We start from the raw sequence: 14,216 nt of genomic DNA on the forward strand, positions 1-14,216 counted from the left end.
TTAGCCCACTCTGCCACCCCAGTTCAGACATGGCCATATGCTCCAGCAGTGGCACGGCATCTGTTGGGTGCGGTGGTGCGTGGTGGGTTTCCGGAAGGGGAAGTGGATGCAGTGGTGATCAGTCCAGTGGAGCTCAGTGGTGTGGTTGAAGGAGATGTGGGAGCTTGCGGAGAAGATGGGGTCAAGCGTGGGGCCGGCGGAGTGGGTGGGTGTAGTGACGAGTTGTCTGAGTCCGAGGTTGGCGAGGTTGTCGATCAGGGTGGAGGAGTTGGTGTCGTTGTTGTTCTCGAGGTGGAAGTTCAGGTCCCCTAGGAGGATGTAGTCTGTGGAGGCGAGGGCGTGTGTGCTGACGAGGTCGGTGATGGAGTCGCTGAACTGTGCTCGTGGTTCGGGGGTCTGTAGATAAGGCGGTCTGAGACCAGCTCCGGGTGAGGGTGGTGGAAAGCTGGTCTTCGGTGACTTTGCTCCAGCAGCGGCACGGCATCTGTTGGGTGCGGTGGTGCGTGGTGGGTTTCCGGAAGGTGAAGTGGATGCAGTGGTGATCAGTCCAGTGGAGCTCAGTGGTGTGGTTGAAGGAGATGTGGGAGCTTGCGGAGAAGATGGGGTCAAGCGTGTGGCCGGCGGAGTGGGTGGGTGGGTGTAGTGACGAGTTGTCTGAGTCCGAGGTTGGCGAGGTTGTTGATCAGGGTGGAGGAGTTGTGTTGTTGTTGTTCTCGAGGTGGAAGTTCAGGTCCCCTAGGAGGATGTAGTCTGTGGAGCTGAGGGCGTGTGTGCTGACGAGGTCGGTGATGGAGTCGCTGAACTGTGCTCGTGGTTCGGGGGTCTGTAGATAAGGCGGTCTGAGACCAGCTAACCTCATCACTCAGCAACTCCACACCAACCATCGCGGAAAACGACAATGCCAACACCGCAGCCCAAACCCTGCACAGATGGCTCTCCGACAGCGCCAACACCATAGCCCCCCTCAAGAAAAACAACAACACCCACGCCAAGAAAGCTAGATGGTTCACCACCGAACTTCGAGAGCCCAGACGCACTTGCCGCTGCCTCGAATAGGCCTGGAGGAACACCAAATCCACAGAAGCCCACAACAACTTCAGAGTCGCCACCAACGCCCACCACCAACTCATCAGAAAAACGAGGAAAAAAGCGATTGAAGACAGAATCTCCACTCATGCACACAACAGCAAAGAACTCTTCAACATCATCAAGGAGTTCGCCCAAACCACTAGCGAGTCCACCAATATCCCTCCCTCACAAGACCTCTGCGACAAACTCAGCACCTTTTTCCACCACAAAATCAAGAGCATCTACGACAACTTCGACGACGACAACCAACACACTGAACCCACACCAACCACCCCGACACCCTGAAGCCAGCGATCGACAATTGGACAGCCCTCATCACTGAAGACACACTGAAGACGATGAAGTCAATCCACTCCGGGGCCCCCACGTACCCCTGCCCCCACCACATTTTCAACAGAGCCGCCGACACCATCGCACCCATGCTCTGCCACACCATCAACTGCTCTCTGTCAACCGCCTCGTTCCCTGACGACTGGAAACAAGCTGAGATCAACCCCCTCCTGAAGAAACCCTCGACGGACCCCACCGACCTCAAAAACTACAGACCCATCTCCCTGCTCTCGTTCCCAGCGAAACTCATTGAGAAAGCCATCAACAGCCAACTCACCACATTCATCGAAGAGCACAACATCCTCGACTCCTCCCAATCTGTAGTTTTTCAGAAAAAACTACAGTACGGAAACCACCCTCCTCGCCGCAGCAGACGACATCCGTACCTTACTGGACAAAGGAGAAACAGCAGCCCTCATCCTCCTCGACCTCTCAGCAGCGTTCGACATAGTCTCTCACCGCACCCTAATACGCAGAGTCCATGACGCAGGGATCCAAGACAAGGCCCTCGACTGGATCCGCTCCTTCTTCTCCGGCAGAACGCAGCGGGTCAGACTCCTCCCTTTCCTCTCAAACCCTATACCTACCACCTGCGGAGTACACCAGAGGTCCTCCCTCAGCCCTACGCTAATCAACATCTACATGGCTCCGCTTGCCCCCATCATCAGAACCTACGGACTCAACATTGTTTCATACGCAGACGACACCCAACTCATCCTCTCCCTATCCAACGAACCCAACACCACCAGACACAACTTTCGAGAAGGCATGGAAGCCGTCGCCAAATGGATGAAAACCAGCTGCCTACAACTAAACACCAAAAAAACGAAAGTACTCATCATGGGCCCAAACCCAGACGCCTGGAATGACACCTGGTGGCCCCCTGCCCTCGGAAGCCCGCCTACCCCCACGGACCACGCACGCAACCTGGGGTTCATCCTGGACTCAGAACTCAAAATGGCCCGCCAGATCAACTCCGTCTGGTCCTCCTGCTTCCACACCCTCCGCCTCCTATGTAAGACCTTCAAATGGATCCCCCTCGAACACAGAAAGACCGTCACTCACACCCTGGTCACCAGCATGCTCGACTACGGCAATGCCCTCTATGCCGGAATAAACAAAAACCTCACCCGCAAGCTAGAGAACATCCAAAATGCCCCCGCAAGACTGGTCCTCAACCTGCCAAGACACTGCCACATCTCCCAGCAACTGCGCACACTCCACTGGCTCCCCATCGAAGCTAGAGTGACCTTCAAGATGCTAACCCACGCTCAGTAGGCCCTCCACGACACTGGACCAGCATACCTGAACAGCCGACTCAAAGTCCACGCACCCCAAAGAATCCTACGATCAGCCCAGCTCTCCTACGCCATGGTCCCCCACACCAGAAAGACCAGATCGGAGGCCGTTCATTCTCCTTCCTCGCTGCCAGACCCTGCAATGACCTTCCGCTCCACCTCAGACAGATAACATCGCTCCCCATCTTCGCAAGAAACCTCAAAACCTGGCTCTTTGACAGACCCCCTCCTTGATGGACTGGAACCTGCGAACCCCCCCACACCTCCAGCATCTTGAGACCCTTATGGGTGAGTAGTCGCACTTAACAAACACTTGATTTGATTTGATTTGATTTGTAGATGAGGGTGGCTCTGAGGATGGTGTTGGGGTCGGTGTGGATATGGAAGTGCAGGTGTTCGGCGGTGCTGAGGGTGTCGTCGGTGTTGGTTGAGACTTTGAGAGTGTTCCTGTGGACGATGGCGATTCCTCCTCCTACTCCATTGGTGCGGCCCCTGCGGGTGATATTATAGCCTTCCGGGATGGCTATGGCAATGTCGGGTGCCGAGGAGGGGTTCAGCCAGGTCTCCGTCAGGAAGGCGACATCTGGGGTGTTGGAGTCCAGTAGGTCCCAGAGTTCCACGGCGTGTTTGCGTGCGGAGCGGGTGTTGAGAAGGATGCATCTGAGGTAGTTGGGTTCTTTGGTGGGTGGGTTGGCGGGCCGGATGCTGGTGAAGCTGCAGTTCCGGCAGGAGAAGGGCCTTGGGAGCGCTTTGGGGCGGCCAGGCAGCAGGTGCGTGATTGTCCGGCGTTGAGTGCATGGAGGGTGCTGGAATCGTAGCAGAGGCGGGCATCGTGGCGTTCGTGGGGGCCAGGGGTCCTGGAGCTGGGTGTGGTCCAGGTGCAGACGGGCACGGACGGGCTTGCCTTAGGCGCGCGGCGCCCACTGTGTGGCCGTGCAGCGGCCGCCATATATTGGGACATGGGAGGGAGGAGCAGCTGGTGGGCGGGAGGCAGGAGGTAAGGGCAGCGAATGGGCAGTCAGGGGGGTGGGGCCCCAGGGGACGCAACAGCGGGAACGGGAGCGGTGAACGGCACGGAAGGCAAGGGCACAGAATCACGGGGGTCACAGAAGGAAAACCGGGCACAGAATCACGGGGGTCACAGAAGGAAAACGGGCACAGAATCACGGGAGTCACAGAAGGAAAACGGGCAGACGATCACGGGGGTCACAGAAGGAAAACGGGCACAGAGTCACAGGAGTCACAGAAGGAAAACGGGCACAGAGTCACGGGGGTCACAGAAGGAAGAACGGGCACAGAATCAGGGGTTTCACAGAAGGAAAACGGGCACAGAATCACGGGGGTGACGATGGGAACAGAAGGAAAGAAGGGTACAGGAGAAAATACAGGCACAGGGGGAAGACAGATAACAGCAGTCACAGACAGCAAAAAAGAAATGATAAGGGCAGTACGATGAACAATAGAACAGACCTAAGGCCTACCACTGGCCACCAGGGATGAGGCGCAGGTGGTAGCCTGTGGGTGGAGGAGGGCCACAACTTTCCTCAGCAGCGGTGCTGTGCGGAGGGGTAGCGACCTACCTAACAAGGTCGAGGGTCGCTCTCCTCACCGCGCTGCGGCCGCCATATATGGGAGGTGGGAGGGAGGAGCGGCTGGGAGGCGGGAGGCAGGAGGTAGGGGCAGAGAATGGGCAGTCAGGGGGCGGGGCCGTAGTGGACGCAGAGATGAAACACATTAGAAGCCAAGCAAGGCATCTTAAACATTCACACTTGAGTATGGCAGCCAATGTAAATCTATAGGGTGGTTGTAGATGTGAACTGATCTGGGGAGACTGGGAATCACAGAGCCTGCTGAATTTTGCACAACCTGTAACTTCAGCAGTACATTTCTGGAAATAGCCAAATACAGGGAAATGCCATAATCAAGTTACAAAATAATGAACGCTTGTGTCACCTCTTAGGACGGTCCATGGCAGGCACAGGTATAGTGTTCTTAGCATCCTTAAGAGCAAAGCATGTGGGTGCACTTGTGTAACCTGGAGGGGTGCTGCTCTCTTGGGATACCAAGATTCCCGACTGAGGCAACCAGAGTAGGGATCGGTCACAACTCTTGAGGCTGCCAAGAAAGGTTCAAAACAAACAGCAGTATTTTCGTTTTATTGGACTTTAACCCTTTCATTCATCCTCATAGATACTGCTGTCATGCCAATAACAAAGTTGTTGTTTAATGTCAGAAATTCCTATGACATAGCACAATAATATGGGTTTCGTCTAAGACCGAACATATTTTGACAAGGGAGACCTATATACATTGAAAAGCAAAGGCCCAGGGATATGCCCAGCCATAAGCCATACCCAAAAGATTATAGTTTGAAAGGATGATTGAGAAGGAGAGGAGGGAGAGGAGGGAGACAGCACAGGAAAAGTCTGTCAATAATGAACCAGTCCATTTAGTGGTAAATTATGAATGCAAACGACCCGAAGCCCCATGAGACAAAGCATCTCAAGTGGCTGATGGGCCAATAGAACCAGGGCTGTCAAGCCCAACCCCGGCCCAATATCATTCCCACATCATCAACAGCTGCACTAAAGCTGACTCTATGCTGTGTTTGTGCTAAATCAAGACTGAGAGATATTCGGCCCAGTGCTTAGTTTGTAAAACAACAAGTTCCAGGGCCAGGAGGCCACTGCAGCCGGCACCACCCCTTGCCCATCATTGCTTCCAATGATGACACCCAAACCACTCTCTCCCCTGTAAGTGCAACAGTCCAGATTATTCCAGGTCCCCAAAACCAAAGGAATGGCTGGGGAGGTACGTATTAGTAATTTTGAATTTATATTGTATTCATAAACAACCGTTGTTCTGCTAATTTCTAAATTAGATGAGCAGCGCCACCATGTGGCAGACTGTCATACCTGTGTTGTTGACAATTAAGTGCCGGTGCCGAGCACCATAAACCAATGGCGTGCCGGTGTCCAGCACCGTGAACCACCGGCTCAAATTAAGCACTGGTTCAGCAACAGATTAGAGTCCAAACACTCCAAAATCTTCTTGTTAGCAATTGTTTCAAAATGTTGGCAGGGAGAGGTTGATAAAGAGATTGGCTGGTAATTGGCAAGTGCTAATGATTGGCCACAGGTTTTTTATAAGAGGGATTCATTGAGATTTCTTCCATCGGGTAGGGAGTACAGCCTGAGAGAGAGATATTGCTTACATAACATGGTCAAGTAGGGGGATATATGTTAAAGAAGCCATATATAAATGACCTGGAGGATGTGCCCTGGATTTAACAAACGTTAGGACCAATAGTGTGTCAGTTTCCAGTAATGTCTCAAACACGTTTAAAGAGAAAACAGCTCATATAGGTTTATGCGGATTCATGAAATTACTGTATATATCGACAATTTTCTTTTTAAAGAAAATGGACACATTTGACATAGTTCCTAGGTCGGTGCAATTGCTGTAATCGTAGCTTTAGGATTCATAAACTGATTAACAACAAATGTAAAGGTTTCTCAGGTAGAACAATGCTTGCTCAAAGCTGGGGGGTCTATAAAACAAGGACATGATGAAGTCTCCACACCTTAGTGCCATCTGTCTTTCTGAATCAGTCATCAGGAACCAACAAAAGGATAGACTGTGTCTAGGAACCTACTTCCCTCGACCAGAAGCACCAGTCCCACCCCTCACACCTATTATGTGTCAAATGACAAGGCTCAGGGGGAACCAATCAGCAGCCCTTTGCTAGGAAGGGCCTCACTGAATGTCTAAGGGCAGCCCTGTTTCCATTCTTATTCAGCCTCCAGCTACAGGTCAGCAGCCAATGCACCTCCCCTATCTGGGGAAGCTGTATCACCCTCCATCTTGTGCCAAGCTAAACCAGAGGCCATTGGAAATGGATCGCACTGGTCCCAACACTCAGACTTCCCCTCACACAGAGTCCTAATACCATACATGCACTACACCCTTATTGCACATACACACACGCGACACACACAGAATGCCAGTGCAAGGCCTGGGTTCACATCAAAGCAGAATTATACACAGGAGGGTGAGTAGATGCCGCTGTCACCTGTCACTGAGAGAAGTGTCTGGTGATACAAAATAGCCATAAAACACTGTATACTGTCAGCAGCACTTAATGTTACTTAACTAGGACATGGGCAGTAGCCTTACGCGTGTTCAGAGTGCACACCTTGTGCACCCTTCCAGGGCACTCAACAGTTCTGGACCCTGTATTACCCAGGACAGGCCTACGCTTCTGTGCACACGCTTGATAAGCATAAGCATGCTGCTAGGGCCAACAGAAAGTCAAGATACCATACATGTGGTTTGACAAGCAGGTCAGGGGTACCAGTTGTTCACCATTGAGGGGACATTCCCATCCTAACAGAGCAGAACTTTATTTAAGGAAAACAGTAGACATGTGTGCCTATGAAGGTGGACTGGATAGCTGCTCATCTGCATTTTGTGGCTGCTTGATTCATATTCACTTACTTGAGTCTAAGCAAGAAACTGGTCACTTGGCATGGCTGCTTCTTTACAAAAGTAGACACATTGCATGTGCACTCAGATGCGCGTGCCAGTTACCCACTAGTTGAATGCAGCAGGTGCTGCTAGGGAATGTTGAATTTTACCAGCAGAACAGAGCTGGTGCATAAATGCCAACATTCATGCGGGAGATTCCCAATTTGTGAAGGAAAAATTGCTTATTTTTCACTGTCTTCCACCAGAAATTGCCTCTGCTGTGATAGAAGTCAAGGGAGATGATGCACACCCCCGATTTGTTTCCCAAATCCCCCACTTTACAGGTTGGAAATGTTGGCATGTATGCTGGTGGAATAGCAGGATGGCTTCTGTTAGGAACCGCATGAGGTATGCAGGCACAGCTGTGTGCTCTTGAGTGGAAGAATATATGGGGCTTTGCAACCGCAAATAAAGTGTTAGCTGCACAGGCAAAGCTATGTTTGTGCTCTTTGAGGTGTACTGGCAGAGGTGTGTGTATTCCCACTGGTGGAACAATTAGGGTTCCTCAATGACAGATTGAGGTGTGTACATACAGTTTTGTGGCTGGGGTCAATGCGTCTGTTGGAAATTTCAGTACACATAAAATAGTATTCAACATTTTGTATCTAGTCATATTTTGGAAAAATTGGTTTGGGCACTGGGCTGTTTATAATATAATCAGAAAGATAGATTGTGGAGGAATGTAACATATCGTGCTTGTATCCGGGACGAATGGACTCACCCACGAGGAGACGCCACGGGAGAAATGTTTGAATTCCCGCCGACACTGAATGGAAATTGTATAGTTGTTTTCTGTATTCTCCTAATATAGCGAGAGTGGAATAATTGGGGACACTCTTTGAGGATTGCGAATATAGGATATCCCAATTGTGGAAACAGAACCTTTTAACGTTTGGCGGACTGCACTAAGAAACAGCGGTTGGAATCCTCCAAAGTTGTACTCGGATTTTAGGATGATCCCTTGAGAGATCATTGGAATTTAGCAGCCCTGAGGAAGTCGCAAGGGGTGATTCCCCCACTGCGACGAAACGCGTTGGCGTATGGCTAAAAAGTATTAAAGAACACATCGTAGAAGAAACAAGAATCCCAGCATTTTTCTTTGCAATGAAATAATTGTCTAATATCGCTTTTGAATGCATTGTTGTGTGCCTTGAACTTGATAAAAATATTGTTTCAATCGTACTGATTGATAAACGTGGGAGTTGGGGGATTTCTCCCTCTTTCAAGAGCACCATACTGATTTATTCTTGGAAAACATAAAAGTGTATTCCATGTATAGCGTCCAAGACTCAAACACCCACATCAGTAGAATTTGTAACGCAGCAGGCCAGCCTGATGTATAAGAGCATTTTCTGAACTGTTTCTAAAAATCTTCTAGCCAATTTTGATTGAAAACTGTGCTACAAAATGTGCCCTTTATCATAATTGTTTCCAGAGCACTCTTGTGGAGGAAAGCCAAGCACAACTCCCTCCTCCCCATCTCCACCCAGATTGAGTTGGGCGTTCTCGATAAACCTGCTTGCTCGGTGCCATATTCGGCTGGTATTTAAACTCCACTTGTTTGAAAGTTCACCAGCTGCCACTGCTACACACCATTGCAGGGCAAGGGCTTGGGCTGCATCATCTTCAACAAATGAGCAGTACCTCCTTTTTGTCTTTCATTTCCATCCACTGAGCAGGGACCAAGTACTGTATCTTTATGCTTTGGTTGTTTACCTTTATACTTTGGTTGTTTATCTGTCATTTGGGGGACTATCGTTTACTTGGTACACTGCTTGTGTTACTGTTTGCCTGTGTTCAGCTTTGGCACCCAAAGCTGCTTGCATTTTAATGCAGCATTCCAACAGTAATCCACGGAGGCTCTATGGATTTACCTGCTACTGTTCTGTGACCTTTGAGCCGGCAGCGGCATTGCCAGTGTTTACAGAAACTATGAAAAGCATCCCAGTTTCTGTGGGATATGTCAGTTTACATGCCTTCCACCTCCTTGCCCAATTGTTCTTTCGTTGCCTCCATGGCTGACTGTGCCCAGCTTCTCTTTAGCCGAGAGCGCTGGCCGATGAAAGCACCGGCGCTGAGGGGCAAGGAATAGTTATTTTATAATTCCACACCATGTACCACCCTGATAACGGATCGTAGCAGAAAGTTTAAATAATAGAGAATGGAATTGGATTTGAAATCAAAATGACAGCTTTTCTTAAACTGGGTCACGCATGAGCAAACTATCACCAGCACGTCCTCACTGTATTTATGGGCTGTGAAAGAGTTGACCTTTTGAAATGTTAATGAATTTAAAATGCAGTTTAGGGAAGCTGAAATGCACACTCCAGCATCCCTAACTGCCCCTCTTGGAGAACACGCAAAATAAGGACGTCAGTGAGGGCGATATTTAGGCTCGAGCTTTGTTGCTTGGAGATGCTCTTACAGGATAGCAGCTTTATGTGTAACTAAATTCACACATTAAGAATAATCAATGAGCAACATCAGCGTATCACTCTTGATTACGTGCATGACTCATTTCAAGTGAAATATTGTCTTCAGTGTATTGATGTTAAGGCAGCATTGTAACATTGGAGAATGGATTCTTCTAAGTTACATGTAACTGAAGCAGCTAAACATTATTCAAATGAAGCCTGATTTCATACAAGGTAGGAAATAGGCTATTTATAGTTCTGCAGATACAGCGGTCAGTCCCATCACAATGGATCACTCTCTCAAAGGCTGTAAGAATGTGCATAGAACAAGCAGCTGCCACATATTCATTTACAGAGTTACTGCGAGCCATAGCTGGCCAGGGGTCAATGTGGAGTCATTGGATTACCATTAAGGGCCCAGTGTGCCAGCTAACCACACCCGCAGACAGGTTCCATGCACACCACAACATACAGGCAGCCTGAGGGGACGGTACCTCTTAAACCAAGGGAGTAGCCAGAAAATTAAAATACACCCCCACTTCGAACCAAAACGTTTATGGCATGAATCACGACCCTCGCCAGACAAACTCTCTTGTCTCTTCCATCCAAGCATCTATACATTCATCCTTCCACCCACCTGCTGATATCCACAATTTCACCATAACTTTCTGTCATCCATTCATCTATCCTTCAGTCTTGCACCATTCCGTCCATCCATCCGGCCATATTCAAACCTATGCATGCATATCCAAACCTATCCATCCATCTATCCATCCACTCTTTCACTCATCCATCTCTACATCCACCCTTCCACTAATCCTCTAATCTTTACTGTCATTCATCCATCCATCCATCCACCCTTTCACTACACAAATTCACCTTTTCAGTCCATCCATCTGTCCTTGCACTCTGTCGATCCATCTACCCTTTCACTCACTCATTCATCCATCCATCCTTCCACTCAGCCATCCAATCATCCATCCTTTCACCCATCTTTTCAACTAAACACTCATCCATACATTTACCCTTTCAATCATCCATCCACCCACTCATCTACCCATGCTTTCACACATCCATCCATCCATTCTTTCATTCAGCCACCCTCCCTTTCACTCATCTATTCTTTCACTCATCCATCCACCCATTCACCCTCCCCTCCCCTTCACTCGCCCATCTATTCTTTCATTCATCCTTTCTTTCACCCATCCATCAATCCTTTCACTCATCCATCAATCCTTTCACTCATGCATCCATATTTTCACTCATTTATCCACCCTTTCACTCTGTTCATCCATCTACCCTTTCACACCATGTGTCTCTCCATCCACCCTTTCACTTATCTAATCTATCAATCCATCCACCCTCCCTTTCACTCATCCATCCATTCTTTCATTTACATCCATCCTTTATCCATTCATCCACTCGTTTACCCAGCCATCCTTTAAGTCATTCTTCCATCCATCTACCATTTCAAACACCCATCCATGTACCCTTTCACTCACACATCCATCTATCTATCCTTTCACTTACTAACTCCCCTTTATCTGCCAAGTTGCAGAGCGAAGAGGACTCTCAAGAACTCACACCCACTGTGGCTTTTAAAGCCATCCATCCATCCATCCTTTCATTCATCCATCCATCTATCCTTTTGTTCATCCTTCTAGCCACCCTCTCATTCCATCCATCTATCCACACTTTCACTCCACTCATCCATCCACCCCTTACTGATCCCTCCATCCTTTCTCATCATCCATCCACCCTTTCACTCATCCATCCATTCGACTTTCATCCATCCACCCATTCTCTTTCATTCATCCAATCATTCTTTCACTTATCCATCTATCCACACATGTATCCATTCACCCAACCTCCCTTTCATCTATCCATTCATTCTTGCACTCATCCATTCTGACATCCATATTTCACTCATTCATTCAGCCATGCATCCACCTGCCCATCTACCCTTTAACTCACATACACCTATGCATCAGTCCTTTCACTCACTCAACCAACCAACCAACCACCTTCCTTTCACGTTACTTGAGCCTTTGTCTGCCGAGCTGTAGACAGAAGAGGCCCATCAAATTCTCCACCCCCGCTTAAACTACTAAAGCTTGGGGTTTACGACACCTCTGCTTTAACACTATCCTCGACTTTAAGGTGGCATCTCCTGTAGATGCAACTCGAGTGTGCGTAGTTTTATGAGCCCTTTTTCATTTGCATTCTTGGATTTAAAACAGGAAAAGTTAAAATTCAAATAGCGTTGCTTTGCTGCCAAGTAACCGCAGGTCGTCACACGTTCAGCCAAATCCCGAATTTGTTGTTGCCCAACAGCACTTGTTGTTACTGCCTCTGTCCACGCCCGCTGAAAGCTTGCCTGGTGTATCTCTAGTATTACTTTACATTTTCACTAGCGTTGCTTGTAAATAATATTTGGTGGATGCAGCCTTGGTGGTGAAGGGGTGATGAGACTGGCTCCTTCTGTGTTAATCAATAAGCAGCCAGGGAGGTAGTGGTAAACAATGCGTGGGAGCAATCTGGAACAGCTCCTCTCTTGCGTTTTTCAGCAGTTTTCGTTTTGAAGTGAAAGGAGCAACTCCTAATTTGCTGGTGCTCATCTTCAAAGTACCGTTATGGTTTAAAATATAATATCAACAGTATTTCTCCATTTCGTGCATTCTGATTTTTTTGGGGAGGTGTTTTATTTGCTGTTTTTTTTTAAAGAGCTTGCTCGTTCTGATTGTTTAGTTTTTAAGGCTTTAGGGTTTGGGGTCTTTCATATGGCATGGTTGAACGTGCCTTTGTTATATAAGCTCTTTTTTGTTGATTATCGCTTATAAAAGCACTTCCAGATATATGAGTGCTATAATGTGCCTATTCATTTCAAGCCTTCTTTGTTAAAAGAATACACTTTTTGAATTTTGAAGATACTTTATCATATTTTCATTAAATAGCACGGAAGCCCATCCTTGGGTGTACGGGGCCACTCACCAGTGGTACATGAAGTAACAGTAGGTGTTGTAGTACCCAGGATAATGTGCTGCATGGCTAAATTATTCAATTATTATTACACATTATTACACATTATTCAATCTATATGTGGCCCCCCTAGCGTCTATCATTAGAAACTGTGGCTTTGAGGCCATCTCCTACGCTGATGACACGCAGCTGATTATCAACTTCGGAAAGTATCCCGCAGCCACGAAAGTTAAGTTTGCAGCCTGCATGATTGATATTGCCGAATGGATGAGTAGTCATTTTTTACAACTTAACTCATCTAAGATGGAGATTCTCCTGTTCGGCAAAGCTGCGGATTTCTGGACCCCTGACTGGTGGCCATCAAAACTGGGCTCAGCTCCCATTCCTAAAAGTTGCGCTAGAAACCTGGGGATCTTTCTAGACAACCAGCTCTCAATGGAGACCCAGGTCAAAACCTTGGCTTCCTCATGTTTTGGTACTATGCGGATGCTAAGGAAGATTTTCCCTTGGATCTCGCTGAGTGCCAGAAAAACGCTCATCCAGGCCCTGCTAATGAGTCGCCTGGACTATGGAAATTCCCTATTGGTTGGTATCCGGGAAGATCTCTTTTCTCGTTACAGGTGGTACAAAATACAGCAGCCCGACTTGCCATTGATAAGCCTGCGAGAACTCCCTCTCTGCCGCTTTTGCGCCAACTTCACTGGTTGCCAGTTAGAAAAAGGGCAACCTTTAAAATGTTGTGCCTGGTTTTCAGATCCTTACATTGTCTGGGACCGGTTTACCTCAGGGACAAACTTAAATGGTATCAGCCCTCAAGACAGCTCAGATCCTGCAATCGCAAAACCCTGTGCGAAAATAAAATCAGGAAAGTAAGGATAGGGGGTCGTGCTTTTTCCTATCTAGCCCCTAAGTTATGGAATAGCCTCCCTGAACACATTCGCCAAAGTTCAAAGTTAACCCCGTTCAAAAAGTTGCTTAAAACTTGGCTCTTCTAACAGTTCTTTCCTTCTCTCTGACCGCAGATCTTGTTTTGTTGCGAGCGCCGAGAGATCCCCTTGGGGATGATTTGTGCGCGATATAAGTGATCAAAATCAAAATCAAATAAATACTTATAAGGTCGCAAAGGCTAAACCTATTGGCTATGCCAATGCTTGTTTCGCATCTGGGTTTGGGTGAGGTTAGGAGACATTCATAAACAACTGCGTTGTGCTCATCTCTACATAAGATAAATAGCTCCACCATATGGTAGACTGTAATAAGTCCAGTGCAGACAATTAAGTGCTGGTGTCAGCACCGGAAACCACCGGCTCAAATTAGCCACTGCTAGTTCATCTTTTTTAAGTCAAGTATTAACCCTCCTGCTGTGTTTTAAACCCCCTGAAGCCTTCTGGTTTGGTTCTGCGCTAATTTGTTGTACAAGTTGTTGCTGCCGTCTCAAATCAGGAGGTGACCAGGGGCCTATCAACAATGGTTAGTTTATTTTCAGTACAGCTCCCCAGTTCTGTTTTTTTTTCAGGTTCTCTGCAGGGTCTATAGTATAGGATTCTTACTGGCCTTCTGGCTCTCTGTTGTCTTCAAA

At 48.1% G+C, this 14,216-nt stretch overlaps 1 pseudogene; it reads right to left on the reverse strand.

Annotated features, from left to right (window-relative positions):
* The window catches only part of LOC146799896 (glucose-6-phosphatase catalytic subunit 1-like), a 176,196-nt pseudogene that overhangs the window by 151,242 nt on the left and 10,738 nt on the right, over window positions 1-14,216 (reverse strand).

This window comes from Triturus cristatus, chromosome 8, assembly GCF_964204655.1.
Source record: "Triturus cristatus chromosome 8, aTriCri1.1, whole genome shotgun sequence".
NCBI lineage: Eukaryota > Metazoa > Chordata > Amphibia > Caudata > Salamandridae > Triturus > Triturus cristatus.